General features: G+C 35.7%; 1 protein-coding gene and 1 non-coding gene across 4 annotated transcripts in view; one reads left to right on the forward strand and one right to left on the reverse strand.

The window, feature by feature from the left end:
- The window catches only part of Eip74EF (Ecdysone-induced protein E74), a 1,140,187-nt gene that overhangs the window by 1,096,142 nt on the left and 28,548 nt on the right, over positions 1 to 15,497 (forward strand). The gene's annotated exons all lie outside the window — the stretch shown is intronic.
- TRNAN-AUU (transfer RNA asparagine (anticodon AUU)) lies at positions 5,483 to 5,554 on the reverse strand. Its single transcript has one exon. It is a non-coding gene; the product is annotated as a tRNA-Asn (tRNA).

The following is a 15,497-nucleotide window of genomic DNA, read 5'->3' on the forward strand; positions in this document are numbered from 1 at the left end:
CTATCTTTTGAATCATAAAAACGAACGCGCACCCGTGATGTTATCTGAACACTGCTACATAAATTTTTTCCATGAATATACACGCTCATCCGGCTTGGAATACCAAGTGCCTGAAATGAAATTGAAAAGACTTTACAGAAAAATAGACGCGTCCTTCAAACTAGCAGGGAGGAAATATTCTAAAACAGTCCCTTTTACAATTAGCTGCATCTGACTGTAATATAAAGAATTAATATTGCCGATAAGTCTTTAATTTAGCACTCTGGAGTGCTGATGCTTGTATGATAATAAAACAATTTTCGCAAGAAAATCCGTATGATAAGTTATTATCACTTAAGGGGTTAGATACAGCTTACAGCAGTAAAATTTTGGAAATATTCAACATTTTTTTCCTCCATTACTGTAACTTGTACAATAATGAAAATTAGTATGTGTGAAACATTGTCATTCTACTGTATGAAAAAAATATTTTTACGATTTAAAAAAATTATTTATTTATTTATTTTTTCAAAATTCAGTTCATTATGTAGTGATAAAGCTTTTCCCACATAACTAAAAAACTATCCAACATTCAGTGATGAAATTTGTTGTGTATATTTATGCATGCCATACCTACAATATGATGCAAGATCACTTCTATAACTTTGATGGATTGTCTGATAAAAAATAAATTCATTTAAAAAAATGGTCAGATATCAATATTTCCTTCTAACACAATATATATATATATATATATATATATATATAATTATATATATATAATTTATTAAGGAATGTAGTTGAAAGAGCATGTTATTGTAAACATGAGTTTCAGCAATAAAATAAAAGAGAGATAACATGAAAAGTTAACAAGTTTATGAGTTATGAAGGAAACGCTTCATCACTGCTCAGTAAACTGCCACCATTTTGAATTTTGAAAAAAATTTGTTTTTAACGTAAAAATGTTTTTTTTTTCTTCATATAGCAGAAGGACAGTGTTTTACACATAGGTACAAATTTTCATTATTGTACAAGATACAGTAATGGAGAAAAAAAATGTTAAGTATTTCCAAAACTTTTACTGCTGTAAGCTGTACCTAATCCCTTAAATTTGTTCACACAGCATTTTGGAGTTATGTCATAACTATGAACAAGTATACAGGATGATTCTGTTTACGCTATTTACGCGTGAAAACACCAGCGTATGACCTTAAAATCCAACTAAAGTTTGCTGGATAACAGATCGTCCCGTTAGTGTCTTAGAATCTGTCGTAGAAATGTACGACTCGAAAATCGAGACTTTGCGACTACAGAGTAGGGGATGCCTGGTGTTTCGAGGTGCTAATTGAAAAACAAAAGCGCCAGTAGGTGTGCTTTTACGTAATGTAAGGGAGCCATACGGAACGGCATCTATCCAGTCACACTCGATTTAAAAACCGGGTGAGTTATCGCTACGTGAAAGTAGATCAGATTGCTTGTGGCATAACCGAAATCCTGCGTCAAGTTGGTGGGATCCTGCGGAATAGATACGGACCAGGCCTAAATTACATAGAGATTGCTTCTTTAGTCTATTAGTAAGTTTGCAGAGTACTACCACAGTCTTACTATATACAGTCGCGAAGCTCAATATGTACTAAAAATGCAAACATGGGTAGTTGCCCACCACTAGGATCGCTACTATCGCCTCATCATCGCAGATCTCTCTCCTAGTAGACGACAAAATATGTTACACTTTCGTTGTGTTCTTTTGGAAAAATTAACACCTTCCTTCCATTATTGAAATATTAAATGCATAAAGTTAATTTATTATTTTAATGAAGTATATTAAATTCCACCATAATCTCGAAGATACCTGCAAGAAATAGGTTAATATTATTTTTGTTTGTGCAAAACGAACTGAAATTTACTATAATCGCTTCACTCATTCAAGATTATAGCGATAATTAACTATGAAACCAATAAAGATTAATTTGCATTTCCCTTTACAACAATAATAATGGAAATATGAATTAATGGAGTAACTTACGTGTACCGGTACTTGTAGTGTAGGCTTACGTAGTTAACAAAGAGGGATGAGGTTAAGCAATAATAATCACACCAGAATTGGAAATAAAACGTGATCAATAAATTTTATTGTAAGACTTTTTCTACGTCTCTAGTAAAGTAACAAATAAAAATAACAACAAAATTAACAGCTATAATTAAAAACATATCCTTTGAAAAAAAAAAGTAGGCCTAAGCAATAATAATCCCACCAGAACTGAAAATAAAACGTGATCAATAAATTTCGTTAAAACAAACTTAATTTTTCTACGTCTCTAGTAAAATATTATTATTCCAATTATTGTATTTTAGCCATTAACTTTTTCATTACAACCAATAACGAACATTTCACAAGCATCAATGTGAAATACGCAACGAGCTAGCACTCGATGGAAATACGACACAGTCCAAAGTCGACCATGGACAGTCTATTGTTTCTAGTTGCTAACCGCTTGGAGTGCTTTATCACGAGATTTGCAAAAAATCACCTCAAGCTTCGCGACTGTATATAGTAGACTGTGGTACTACCACAGTAGTATACAGTCACGAAGGTTGAGTTGTGACGGTGCTAAGAACAATAGACTGTGCCGATACTATTTCACATTGTGTGTAATGAGGCGATATTAGCGAGCCTAGTGTTAGCAACTGTCTATGGATGCATATTTACTACGTATTGAGCTTCGTGACTGTATATGCTAGACTGTGGTACTACTACTACTACTACTACTACTACTACTACTACTACTAATAATAATAATAATAATAGAATAATGGTAGAAAGAGATGAGAAAAAAGAGGGATTAAACATAAGAGAAGGACGAAAAGGAGAGTGACGGAGATGAAGACGAGAAGACTAAAAGAGTAGGGATAGAGGAACAAGAAATAGAAGGAAGTGAAACAAAGAGAGAAAAGGAAAAGATAAGCAAAGAGAATAAGATGAGGTGAAAGAGGAGATAAATGGCATGACATAAGTTAAGAAAGAGAAATAATACTAGCCATAGTTGTAAATATACTTGACTGTGGGTTCGTGCAAGTTGGTGTACCGTTCGCCAAACAAATGTACCTAAAAAGGAATAGAAAGAATATTTGTACACCACAAGGCTGTTTGAAGGAGCATTTGCATGAATATCGTAATTGAACATTAGTTGTGAATGGCCACATCCGCGTTCCACGATTAATGTGGAAACAAAGCCTCGCGGCCTTCTTCCGTGGTCCAGAGCCCGAAAAGTGTGACGCAACACTGCCGAGACTGGTGATCTCATGACTGCGATACCTCAACCGTGACCTGACGTGAGAAGCCAGTTCCGTGGGACGGGACTTGAAGCCCAGACAGCAAACGTGAAGCTATTCGGACCATATCGACATTTTGTTTATGCACGTGTTACCGACGTCTAAGATCAAGCCTGCAGGTAGCCTACTGTTTACCCACGAGACTTGTGTCTCCCGTCCAACATCATATGTGCGGGCACAATACGATATTGCTCATCTGTGTACAACATTTTATGGAGAATAGCGATATTTCGAAGAAGAAGAAGAAGAAGAAGAAGAAGAAGAAGAAAGCCACCATAAACACCGTTGTTGTTCATAACAAATTGTACTTGAGTGAACTCGTTATAGAGATATGAACAGGGGAGTCCGACGTGAAAGCCGATATGCTAGCTTTTCCGCTAAGAGTGATTGTCGAATCATAACATTTTCACATTATTTACACTTCATTTCACTCCAGAAGTTAAAGAACGATTGACAATCTAGTAATAAATTGTGTTTTCGTATCTTTTATATATATATATATATATATATATATATATATATATATATATATTTCAGATTCGTTACTAAGAAAAGGATTGCACATGCAAATTCTTTTGTTGCATTCTTATTTCTGGTGTTAATGAGTCGTTTCCAAAGAGACTCATCTTTAATCAAGGAACACGTCGTTTGTGGTTTGCCGTTAACAAAACACCTATGGGCCAAATTTGTTTACAATACTATATTTTTTCGTGTCTATTTCCACTAGCTTCCCATTCTTGCCACCATACCGTTCCACCGAATGATCAAGGCAGTTCCTTGATTAAAAATATAAAAGGCAACTTACAGAGGGCTTGATTTTTAGTAAGACAAAATTGTTATGAGAAAAAGTCTTCGGCAAGTTTTCAAAAACCAATCAAATATGCCGTAACTTGCTAATTTTAAACATGTGATTTATTGATTTTACATATATTATTAAGAGGCGAAGTGTATAAATATGTCGAGACCAAACTGTTACAATAGTACCTTCCATGATATAAATAGATTACTGCAATAATTCAACAAATTGCTTTATTTTTATCATTTTCAATTTCATTCTTTTTTCCTTCACCTTTTTTACCCTCTTCTTCTGATAATCTTGTTATTGAACTTGTAATTGCAGTGCTTCGCCCCAACTTACATTGTGTTCTAACAGAATAACGAATATAGGCGTCCATTAAAGTTTATCCGTATGTTATCGTGATAAAATGTCATACAGGACGGACAGGTTGACACCAACTTCCTCCGCACGTTCCACGTTGGTGACACTGATTATGATTTATTAAGGAACGGTAAAACGCCACGTTGACATCATTATGAAACCATCGATTGCCTATTTGACATTGGTCGTATCGATATACCTTTGGATTACTTTTATTACAAATAATAATTCCATCAGCCGTTACAATGGCAAATAGTCTCATGGTACTAGGAGTTGAGACATGTAGACCAAAAAGCATGGTCTGCGATATTTTATTTGAAAATCAAGTAAACACTGCCGCAGAGCTAATCAGTTCTGATTGGTTGCAGCAAAACATCATTGCTTACTTTACTCATACCGTATTTAATCTCCAGATCAAATTCACAGTTGAATCCTAGCTTTTTTATTGCAGGACAGCAAAAAAGCGCACCGATGTGTCATGTTTTGTAATAAATTCAGAGTACGGTAATTAAAAGTCACCTGTGAATTAATTTTATAATAAATATGATAAGGTTAAAGTAAGCCATGATTTTTAGCCCTAGCAATCAGAATTGGTTATTAACATAGTACTGTACTACAACTGCCAAGGAACGAACTGTTTCTTATTTATTTTGTTGAATTTAAGTTTTATAAGTTAAAAAGCTTAAATATATTTGTTGCTGAAATATTAAATTTTGCTAGATAAATTAAAATTACATTTATGATTTAGAATTATGAAGGTAAACTTTAAATAGAAATTATTTATTTTCTATACTTCACAGGTATTGTGTGATAAGTCCATTACATCAACTTTACGATAAGGCAAATAACAAATATCAGTTCTTTTCTTTCATGTCCGGTAAAGTTACAAACCTATTCCTTTTATTTTTGATATAATGGAACCTTGAAAATTATGACACACATAGAAGTGAGCAGTTACTATATACAGCTTAGAAACAATTGAACTTTTGAATAAGTTCGAGGGAAAAATTGTTCCGGAGCCGGGTATCGAACCCGGGACCTTTGGTTTAATGTACCAACGCTCTACCACTGAGCTACTCGGGAACTCTAACCGACACCGATCCAATTTTTCCTCTATATCCACAGACCTCAAAGTGGCTACCACTGACCTACTCGGGAACTCTAACCGACACCGATCCAATTTTTCCTCTATATCCACAGACCTCAAAGTGGCCCACTTTGAGGTCTGTGGATATAGAGGAAAAATTGGATCGGTGTCGGTTAGAGTTCCCGAGTAGCTCAGTGGTAGAGCGTTGGTACGTTAAACCAAAGGTCCCGGGTTCGATACCCGGCTCCGGAACAATTTTTCCCTCGAAATTATTCAAATCAACTTTACAGGGAGTTATACGTGGAAATCTTGATTTGCAATTGAACTTTTGTAATAATATATAATATTTAAAAGTAAGAGTGCTCATTTGGAAGCGTAAAATACATGTATCGATAATAATAATAATAATAATAATAATAATAATAATAATAATAATAATAATAATACAATCCCTTTCCTTGTGACATGTGTGAAAATTATGAATCAACAACGGGACAAGATTCACTCCCTGAGACAATACAGAACAACTATAGTCAACTGTCCGAAGACAGGTCTGAACCTCACAAGTGATACATACCAACAAGGCACCACTTATGAGCCAACTAGGCCAGGAGATAATGGAGTAGGGTGGCCCATTTCCTTTCCCTCTCCGTTTCACACATCGCCGATTAAGTATTGTTATATTACTTATAAATTTATAATGTAGTTAAACACAAGGACTGAATCATGAAATACATCCTGTAATATTGAATTAATTTTCTCTTTGAATTTTTAAACGCTTACTTCATTGAAACTTTAGTCATCCTGTAAATTATGAACATTCTGCTCAAGGAATAGTAATTTTGAGAATTTAAGATAATGTAAAATTGTGGTACAGTAATATTAAGACAACTCCAAAGATAATTTTAAATATTAATTAGAGTCGGAACAAATGTAAAGTGTCAGCCCTTGATTATGGCGAAAAACATTACTATTCGGATAGTAGTATTAAAAAATTCCCTATTTTTTCACTTACTCCTAATGTTTATACGAAAAAAAGTACGGGTATGCCCAGTGAGTTAGGTGGAAGCTGTGGACAGATGGAGAACCAAAAACTTTATTTTTTATCGGATGTTAAATAAAAATCTAGAAATAGATTTCTTGGTAGCACAACAGTACCGGTAGTGTATTGTGTATTACGTATGGTTAGAAAGTGGAAATAGATTGCACGAGGCCCCTTCGCCCCTTCCACCAAATTAAGAGTGAAATGAAGTGCGGTGGGCAGGAAGACGCGCGGCATAAGGAAATGTCTGCGTTGGGAGGGGCTCCGGATCTGGGAACAGCCGTCTGCTGACGCACTACCTGGGGAGTCGTCCCGCTGGATAGAACGGCGGCTGGCGGGGCGAAGCACCGACTCAAGGTCTTCCTGGAGAAAATAGCGGCATGATGAGCGGGGTGGGGAGAGGGGGAGGCAGTTATTATGGAGCACGACATGGACGAGGGCTCCTTCAACAGGGAAATGCCACTTGCGTTCCCAGAAAACCCGCGAGTCCCACAATTATTGCAACAATGCGACGATGCTCATTTGTTTACGGGGGAGGTGACTGTTATGAACGAAAAGTTTATGTCGTGTTCACATTCTCCTCTCATAAATATCACATATTAAATAAATAAGGGTGTATTAAAGTAGTGTGTTTTGTTTTAATGTAGGAAGGGAAATATTGAGCGGATGTAGATCATATTTTATACACATACCGTGCTATTGGAGAATTAAAAGTGGCCATTTTCTTTATAATGCTTATATTAAATTTATTCGTTGTGACAATTTAGGAGATGGAGCTACAGTATGTTCAGCGAATGAAGATACGTACAGTAGGTATTGCCTATTGAGGTATACAGCTTACAAACAATTGAACTTTTGTAATAATATATAATACTTAATAGTAAGAGTGCTCATTTGGCAGCGTAAGACATGTATCGATTATAAGGAAAATAATAATAGCAATAATAATAATAATAATAATAATAATAATAATAATAATAATGTCTCGGAACATGTCAAAGGCCTGAACCTTGTCAGCCAGACGAAGAAGATAATATCCTGGCTTAGTTGCCTCATGAGTGATGTCTTACTAGTTCACATGAAGTTCAAACCTGCCTTCGGACAGTTAACTAAGAAAAATAATGCGATAATAATATTACAGTAATAATAATAATTATTATTATTATAATATAATCCCTTTCCTTGTCACATGTGTGAAAATTATGAATCAACCTCGGGACAAGATTCACTCCCTGAGAGAATACACTATACAGGCACGCATTCAATTGCAATGAAAAAGAAGTAATTCTCTACTTCCCTTCCTGGAATGGAGCCCGGACCTGGTGAATTTGTCTGGAAACGATTCTAATATAATATAAATAATTGCCATGTCATAACATTCGACTTGTGTTAGAACGTGAAGAATGCGTACATTGAAATTTTATTCAGTATGTAATATCGTATCTTTAACAGACATGCAGTATCTTAAAAAAAATGTATAAAATTAAAAAAATTGTCTATATCGAAATTTAATACATCTTGTCTTTCGAAACATGCATTTAAACAATAATGTCGAATGATAAAAACCGTTAAAAATATTGCGAAGTAAATTTAGAGTCGTTTAACATCAATTTTCAGTTGCGAGAAACGATTAGCCGTTAAACAATAATTACTTTTTCCATAATGCATAATTAAAACCTAACCATCGGTTGAGATAGGCAGTTAGTCCGCTCAGAAGTTCCACAGTTGTCAACTTGTCGCAATAAGTTTTCTCAGAAACGCATTTACTTTCCCCGCCCCCTTTCGGGTGAGTACGGGGGAGGGCACTTTCTTATTGCTAGACATGCCATCTTTACGTAACCCGAGTGATGGTGGTGAAGCCCCTTTTTTTCCCCCCTCATATCATTGTTAAGGGTGGTTGGTGTGAAAGGCTTACTGCAAGTTGTGTTGTCGGCGTGCAGGGAGCGCTAGTGAGCTCGGGCGAGATGCGCATGCGCTAGAAGGGTAGCCAATTCCTTGTTGACCTTCAGCCGGGCTCTAGAAAGTCAGTGTGTCGTTGAACCAGGCCAACATGAGCAAGGCATTGCGGAACTGACACGTGATCTGGCCGAGTGGGCGAGAAGAGGAGGAGGGGGGAGCGAGAGAGCAGCTCCTTGGATCAGCTATTACTTTCATATGCACGAACATTCCACGACAGGAAATGGTTTAGACTATTTGCAAGTACCAGGCGTAAGGATGGAAATTGCTTGTATTTGGAGCCTTCTGACGTCCTGCTTGATTCATGGAACAATATACATCACGTCGATATGATTACGTAGGCGATTGAATAACGAGGAAATACTTGCCGGCCATTGTTGGAATTGTATAGCGTTTGAATTATATTGTAATTACTCGTGTGTATATAATCATTAAGTAGGTTTTCTAATTTCGTATTAATATTGCTTACTTAACGTCTCTTTTCAATAACAAGTATCATTTAATCTATTTAACAACCTGTAGCCTATAAATTACTGGGTTATCTAGTGTCGTTGAAATTGATGTAAAGCGAAATGAATCCGAGATTCGCCATGGGACTACCTGACATTCACATCAGAGTTGTGAAAAATCTCGAGAAAAAATCGTAACAAAATATTCAACCCGAGAGGGACTCGAATCTGTGCCCGAGCGAAGGGTCGGGACATGCCTCCCACTCATCCATAGACCACGCCGATGGACAACAATAAGATAATACGGCATTAATGGAGTTATGGTGGAATTAAAATGACAAGAGATACCGAAGTTACAGGAGGAGCCTATTTTGCACCCGCCCTCTCCATAAATCTCACAGCTATGCTCCAATAAATAATACACGAAAAGCTGTCTAGTAGGAAAAGGAGCAGCACTCTCATGATTTTATGTACAAAATATTTTCAAGGGTGGGCATTATTTTGAACATTCTAATATTAAATACGAGTATAATTCATGTGATATAATCTATAATCTGACAATCGATAGTGACTACATAGATGAGTGGTTCCCAATCTTTTTTCATTTGCGTACCATTTCGCAGCTCATTTCCACAAATTGTAGTCTTCCTTTTATAAGGGGGGGGGGGAGAGTTACCTGGTTTGAACACTCCCCTTGGACATTTTGAAAAAAAAAATGACATTTAGATTTGAGTATATTTTTATCCATAATCGTTTTCCCTTCTATAATTTTTCACTGTCAGAGTAACAAAATCTACATCGACAGAAGGCATACTTAGTCCTCCTACCTCTCGGCCCTCCTTCAATATAAACCATGTGCATGGCGCGTTCGAATTATAACAATGCTATGTTTATTATAGAGAGACCTACTGTCTAGTACCGACCTTGTAATAAAATAAAGCTTACACAATAGATTGTGAAACATATTTAAAAAGTTATTTTGATAGTTCTGCAATGCAGATGTTAAATTGTGCTCTGTCGATTTTAAACTCATTTTAAGAGCAGTAATCATTCTTTCGTTAGTTTGACTTCTGACTTTATTGTGAAACGTTCGTTTTAACGTTTTGTACATTTGATAGTTCATATTTTTAATATAGGCTAAACTTCACATTATCATTCCGGGTTCTTTGATATGTCTAAGCGACCGTAAAGCTGAATTTTACAAATTGTTTTAGTAAAAAGTCGTGTAGTGATTCTCTCGAGGTTACTGAAAATTTCACATTGGCAAATGTTTCTCCGCAGCCACAACATGGCGATGTCGCGAACGTTCTTTCGGGAACTAGTTGCACATCCCCCTGTGAAAACTCAGCTGATGATGATGATGATGATAATAATAATAACAATAATAATAATACACAGAATTTAAAATAGCAATGATGTAGCCTAAATTGTAAACAATTTTAACAATGACCCTCCCTCTTGACAAAATTCTGCGTAGGCATCATGAGGACTGATATAGCATTATGGATAATCGCTAATTGGACTCTCCATAGAGGAAGAAATTTTCTTATGAAATTTGGACCAGTGTGTGGGAGCATGGTGATGAATTTGGGGAGTTACACTGAGTATCGAAATCCGGGGATCATCGTACTAAGCACACGTTACCTTCGTATTGTTAGATTACCATTCACTTTTAGTTGAGGTAGTTGACGTGAGGGCAGTGGTCGACTGGTACGCCTTGGCCTTGATCTTGTCTGTTTTTTTTTTCTAATGTATAAATTGGAACTCCGAATTTAAACGTCCGATTGATGGGATTTTCGCGAACCTGTAATCGTGGCGCGTATGGGAAGTTGGAAACTATTGACGTAGGCCTTTGATTGAAAATGGAAGTTCTTTGTGTCGCAATGGCATCTGAATATTTTAAAGTAGTTTTGTCGCGTTCGATTATTGATGTTAATTATTATCTCTCTACAACTATAATTTCAAAGTCGATTATATGAAAGATACATCGAAACTGGCGGGATAAGAATAGTGAAAAAAAAAAACATTGTTCTCCAAGATAACCAGCTTTGTAATGGCTATGTATATGCATTACAATTTTTACAGACTGGCCTTCTATATATAAACGAGAATAATAAATTAATTAAGAACGTTATAAAATGAACCAAGAAAGTAAGATTTTGTTATTAGCATTCTATTTTGTGGAGGGATTGCTCTGAGTGAAAATCATACTGCTACTTACTAGTACGAGCCTGTTACATCACTACAACAGAGCGTTACTTTTTGTTCCGATCTTATAATATTTAAGTCTCTGAGATGTCTTATAAATATTCTGAAGTGTAAACATTTCAGTTTCAATAAATGTAAATAAGACTATTATGAGAACTGTAACAAAGATCGACTGTAGGTTAGCTCGCACTACCATTGAACCGTTCAGTTGCTATCATGGAGACTCATTCATTTGAAGGTTATCGTCATAGTGTGAGCCATAATTCACACAGAAGCATTCCGAATAATCTAATAACGAATGCAACAGAATGGCGACTCATCTTAGTTCTGGTCTCAGATCAATAGCAGCAGAATCGGAGTGAGATTCAGCACTTACATAACTGTCTTATTATGTTAACATGTAAGCGTTCGATATGAAAATTAAGCTCTGTTAAGCTCTAGGCTTATACACCGTTAAGAAGCTGAAATATCTCTTGAATTCATCTTTGCTTTTTTTTATTTTTAACCATTTCTCACGATTTTATTTCTTCTGTAGTAGAAGAATGATACGTACTTTCGGATGTTTCGTTGTTGTGCTGATTTCCATAGCAACAAGTCGTGAGAAGATAAATAGGAAACGATGATGTAAGAAAATTGTTTGTTATTGTGTACCTGCACACTTAATGTATATGATTAACCTTGTTAAGCGTTTTACAAATAAACTTAAATGTTTATGTATGTAGAGCACTTACACAATGGATATAATATATTGTACAAATCAATTTATAACGACTTTTCTTATCCACTTGTTAGTGTGATAGAAACCAGGTTACTCAGTATTTTAATTGTTATGTATAATGCTATAGGCCTAACAACATGTCAATATGAGACTAAAATGTTTAGAAAAAAGTGATACGTCTAGAGGATATGTGAAATCTTTTGGATTGCTTGAAACGTTTTTGCTCCTGGTGTGTAGATTTTAGGTTGTTTAAGGATGTATTTAATGTGTAAATAAATACTACCACTGACAGGTTGAGTACACACTATCCAGTAATTAGGTAATGAAACGAGACGAACCGTGTGTAATGACGCAATAAAAGAAGAAAAATGAGGGGGAGAAATAATTGAAAGGTACGCGTTCGCGCATCCTGGCAGCGGAATTTGAGGCTGTGAGGAAGAATCTATGTGAGCTCCAAGTCTTTGGCCACTTGTCTCGCTCCATTTTTCACAGTTTTGTTAAAGAAACTTGAGAATTTTGAAGGGTCAGAAACGAAAATAGACGTAGCTGCTACATGAGGGAGAGAACCGTGTGGAAAGGCCTCAACAAGCAACAACAAATAAAACAGGAGTGGAGCCATAGTGAATTAATTATAATTGCAGACACAGTGGAAAACTATGCGAGGCACTTAGTTCATCTTGCACTTGTTTCCACGATACAACGCATGACGTCAAGGTGAACCTTCCACATCAAAACGTTACAATTTTTTTCTCTTTGCGGGCATTACATGTCAAAAATGTAGCATCAGACTACATATTTAATATAGAGAAAAATTCCTTGCAAATGATGACACTCTTAAGCATTTTGAAAATAGTTTTGAATTATAAGAAAATAGAGTGGTAGTAATGTCCGGGGCATCTCTGAATTGATTGTTTAGCATTCGAAATTCTACACTACGTACAACGCTCAAACCATATTCGTAATTCTTTTTATTATCTATTCATTACGCCTGTCACTACTGTTCATTTGTAATCTTGCATTATGTTTAATTTTATACATTTTTATTGTAAACTTCCCAGTTTGCTCCATGCAAAAAGTAACCGTGAAAACCACTATGGTTTGTTACATCTCCAAAAGTTCAAATTGTGTTGCCAATACTTATAATAAATAATGAAAGTTTAAAAGTCTTTGTTTTGAATATTTCCATTTTAAGAAAGAGTGCGCCAAAGAAACTTTGCGTAAAAGTAAGTAATTTCAAAACAAAAATGACAATCGAAATGTGACTATTATAGTACGGCTGACTAAAAGAGTGTTTAAATGACTGGTGAAAACAGCTGAATATCAAATCATACTTACATAGTGCAGTTTGAAACGTCGGTATAAGAATTTCTTCAGTCTGCCCGCAAAAAGGAAAAAACCACCTTTCAAACTTGAAATTTCTCTTTCTGGGCATAATAGTAGGCGTGTACATTGTGTTGTTCTTTTATTGCTACTTTAAACACTGTAACGCCTTTCATCGTGTGGAAGAATCCTATACGAGATAATGAATATTTCTATTTCACATTGGCTTAAAATGACACATCAAAAACTCTGCCCCTAATAAACTTCTCGCCCAAGTCGAAATAATGGGCTCTTATTCGTTGTCTGTATGCTCTTACCATACCATAATTTCATATTTTCATTGACACAGACCACAGTCTAGTACTCGTATATACAGTCATGAACCTCAGTACGTTATAAATATGCATACATTAGGTAGTTGCTCACCACTAGGATCGCTAATATCGCCTCATTACAGGCAATGCAAAATAATACCGGCACAGTCTATTGTTTCTAGCACCCTCAAAACTCATGTTTCGTGATTGTACATAGTAATCTGTGGTTAGACGTCAACTCCAAGAAAAGCCGCAGTTTCTTTTCCCAGGAATGTTTTCCGTTTGAACCCTATGGAGTGTTCTCTTGATAAGATGATACGGCGCAGAAGTTTCGTGTATAATATATTATGTAGAAATTATGTAATAGTAACCCAAGAAACGGGGATACCCGGAAGATAACTGCCCCTGTATCTTTTTGTCTTGCAGAAATCCCACTTAGAAATTGAATCCGGGTCAGTGTCGTGGAGAGCCGATATTACAGTCGTTCTTTCAGTATAAATATCATGAAGAAAATGTTCTAAACTAGACAAAAAAAAAAAGAGGAACGATTGTTTTGATTCTTTTATCAGTTGTTACTCAACATTTCCAGTCCACGGGTGATGGTGAGGAGGAACTGGTTTTAATTAAGGCACTTCCTGGGGGTAATTTGTGCCGTGTCCTCTTTACTGTACGTTGTAAACTCAGCGATATGTAAAGATAGTGATACGAACACAATGCCATGACTTAAAATCACCCAATTTTAAATGCTTCATATCATGGTTGAATACTGCTTACTTCCCTCCTTGGATTACATTTGTTCTATGGCAGATTAGAATATGTAAGAAATTATTATATAATAGGGACTTTGGCGTTCTCGATGGGCTTGTGACTGTAATGCTAGCCCTTGTATCCGAGGTTCGCGGATTCATACCTGACCGAGGACGACTAAATCCCTAGCATAACTTCCTCCGGGAGAATCTGTAACCCTTGTCATAGAAATTCTCTTCCTGATAGGGGACTACAGTTGTTGACAATTTCTCGTCCACGGTAAATTTCACACTGAACAACTCTGCAGTTGAAAGTTTTGTCACATGAAATATTATTGCTCTAATAGAACGGAAATACATGTTTGACCATTTACTTGATCCAAATGAGAAAAAAAGAGAATGATTGCTAAGGAAGAATCAAACAATGTCATTAAAATAAACACACTAGAACAATACGAAATATACAGACACACAAAAACACATCCAAATGAAATTCTCAACACACAATTCAATTTTAGAACACACACTCTTTGACTCCACATTACACCACATAAACACACCCCCACAGGAAACAAAACAAAAGGCGCCAAGACCAGCAACAACCAGTTCTGAAGAAGGTCAATAACAGATCGAAACATGTTAACCAGGTACGATAGAATTTAAGACAAGAAAGACATATCACACATATTCCGAAGTGATATAGTGTTAAAAGTTGTGTAATCAAGATGTATTAAAATAATAGTTAATTTTTCAGTTATAAAGTATTCTCTGGTATGTTATTAGAGAATCCAGATTGTTTAAACTTCTGTAATCCGATTTTTTTGACGTAATACATCTATGTTCAAGGTAGACGAGAAAAAAACTGTAACGTTTAGATATGTAATATATATTCTGACGTCACCCGTGATACCATGGAAGTGTGAGATGAACTTTGTGCCTCATTTTCCACGGCCTCGAGATTTTCCATACAATAGTAATGGAAAAGTTGGATACATAGGTTCTGTTATATACTGTACATGAATATAAAATAAAAGACCGACACTGCAATATTAAAGAAAGTACATATTGCATTTTATTACTATAATTCAAGTATAGACGTTTCTCACAATCCTTAGATTTCCTTAAATCTTCTTTTTTTCCTAAACTTTCAGCTTGGAATTCTAGCTTTTAGTGTACTTGTCAAATT

This window comes from Periplaneta americana, chromosome 3 (assembly GCF_040183065.1).
Source record: "Periplaneta americana isolate PAMFEO1 chromosome 3, P.americana_PAMFEO1_priV1, whole genome shotgun sequence".
In the NCBI taxonomy this organism is placed as follows: Eukaryota; Metazoa; Arthropoda; class Insecta; order Blattodea; family Blattidae; genus Periplaneta; species Periplaneta americana.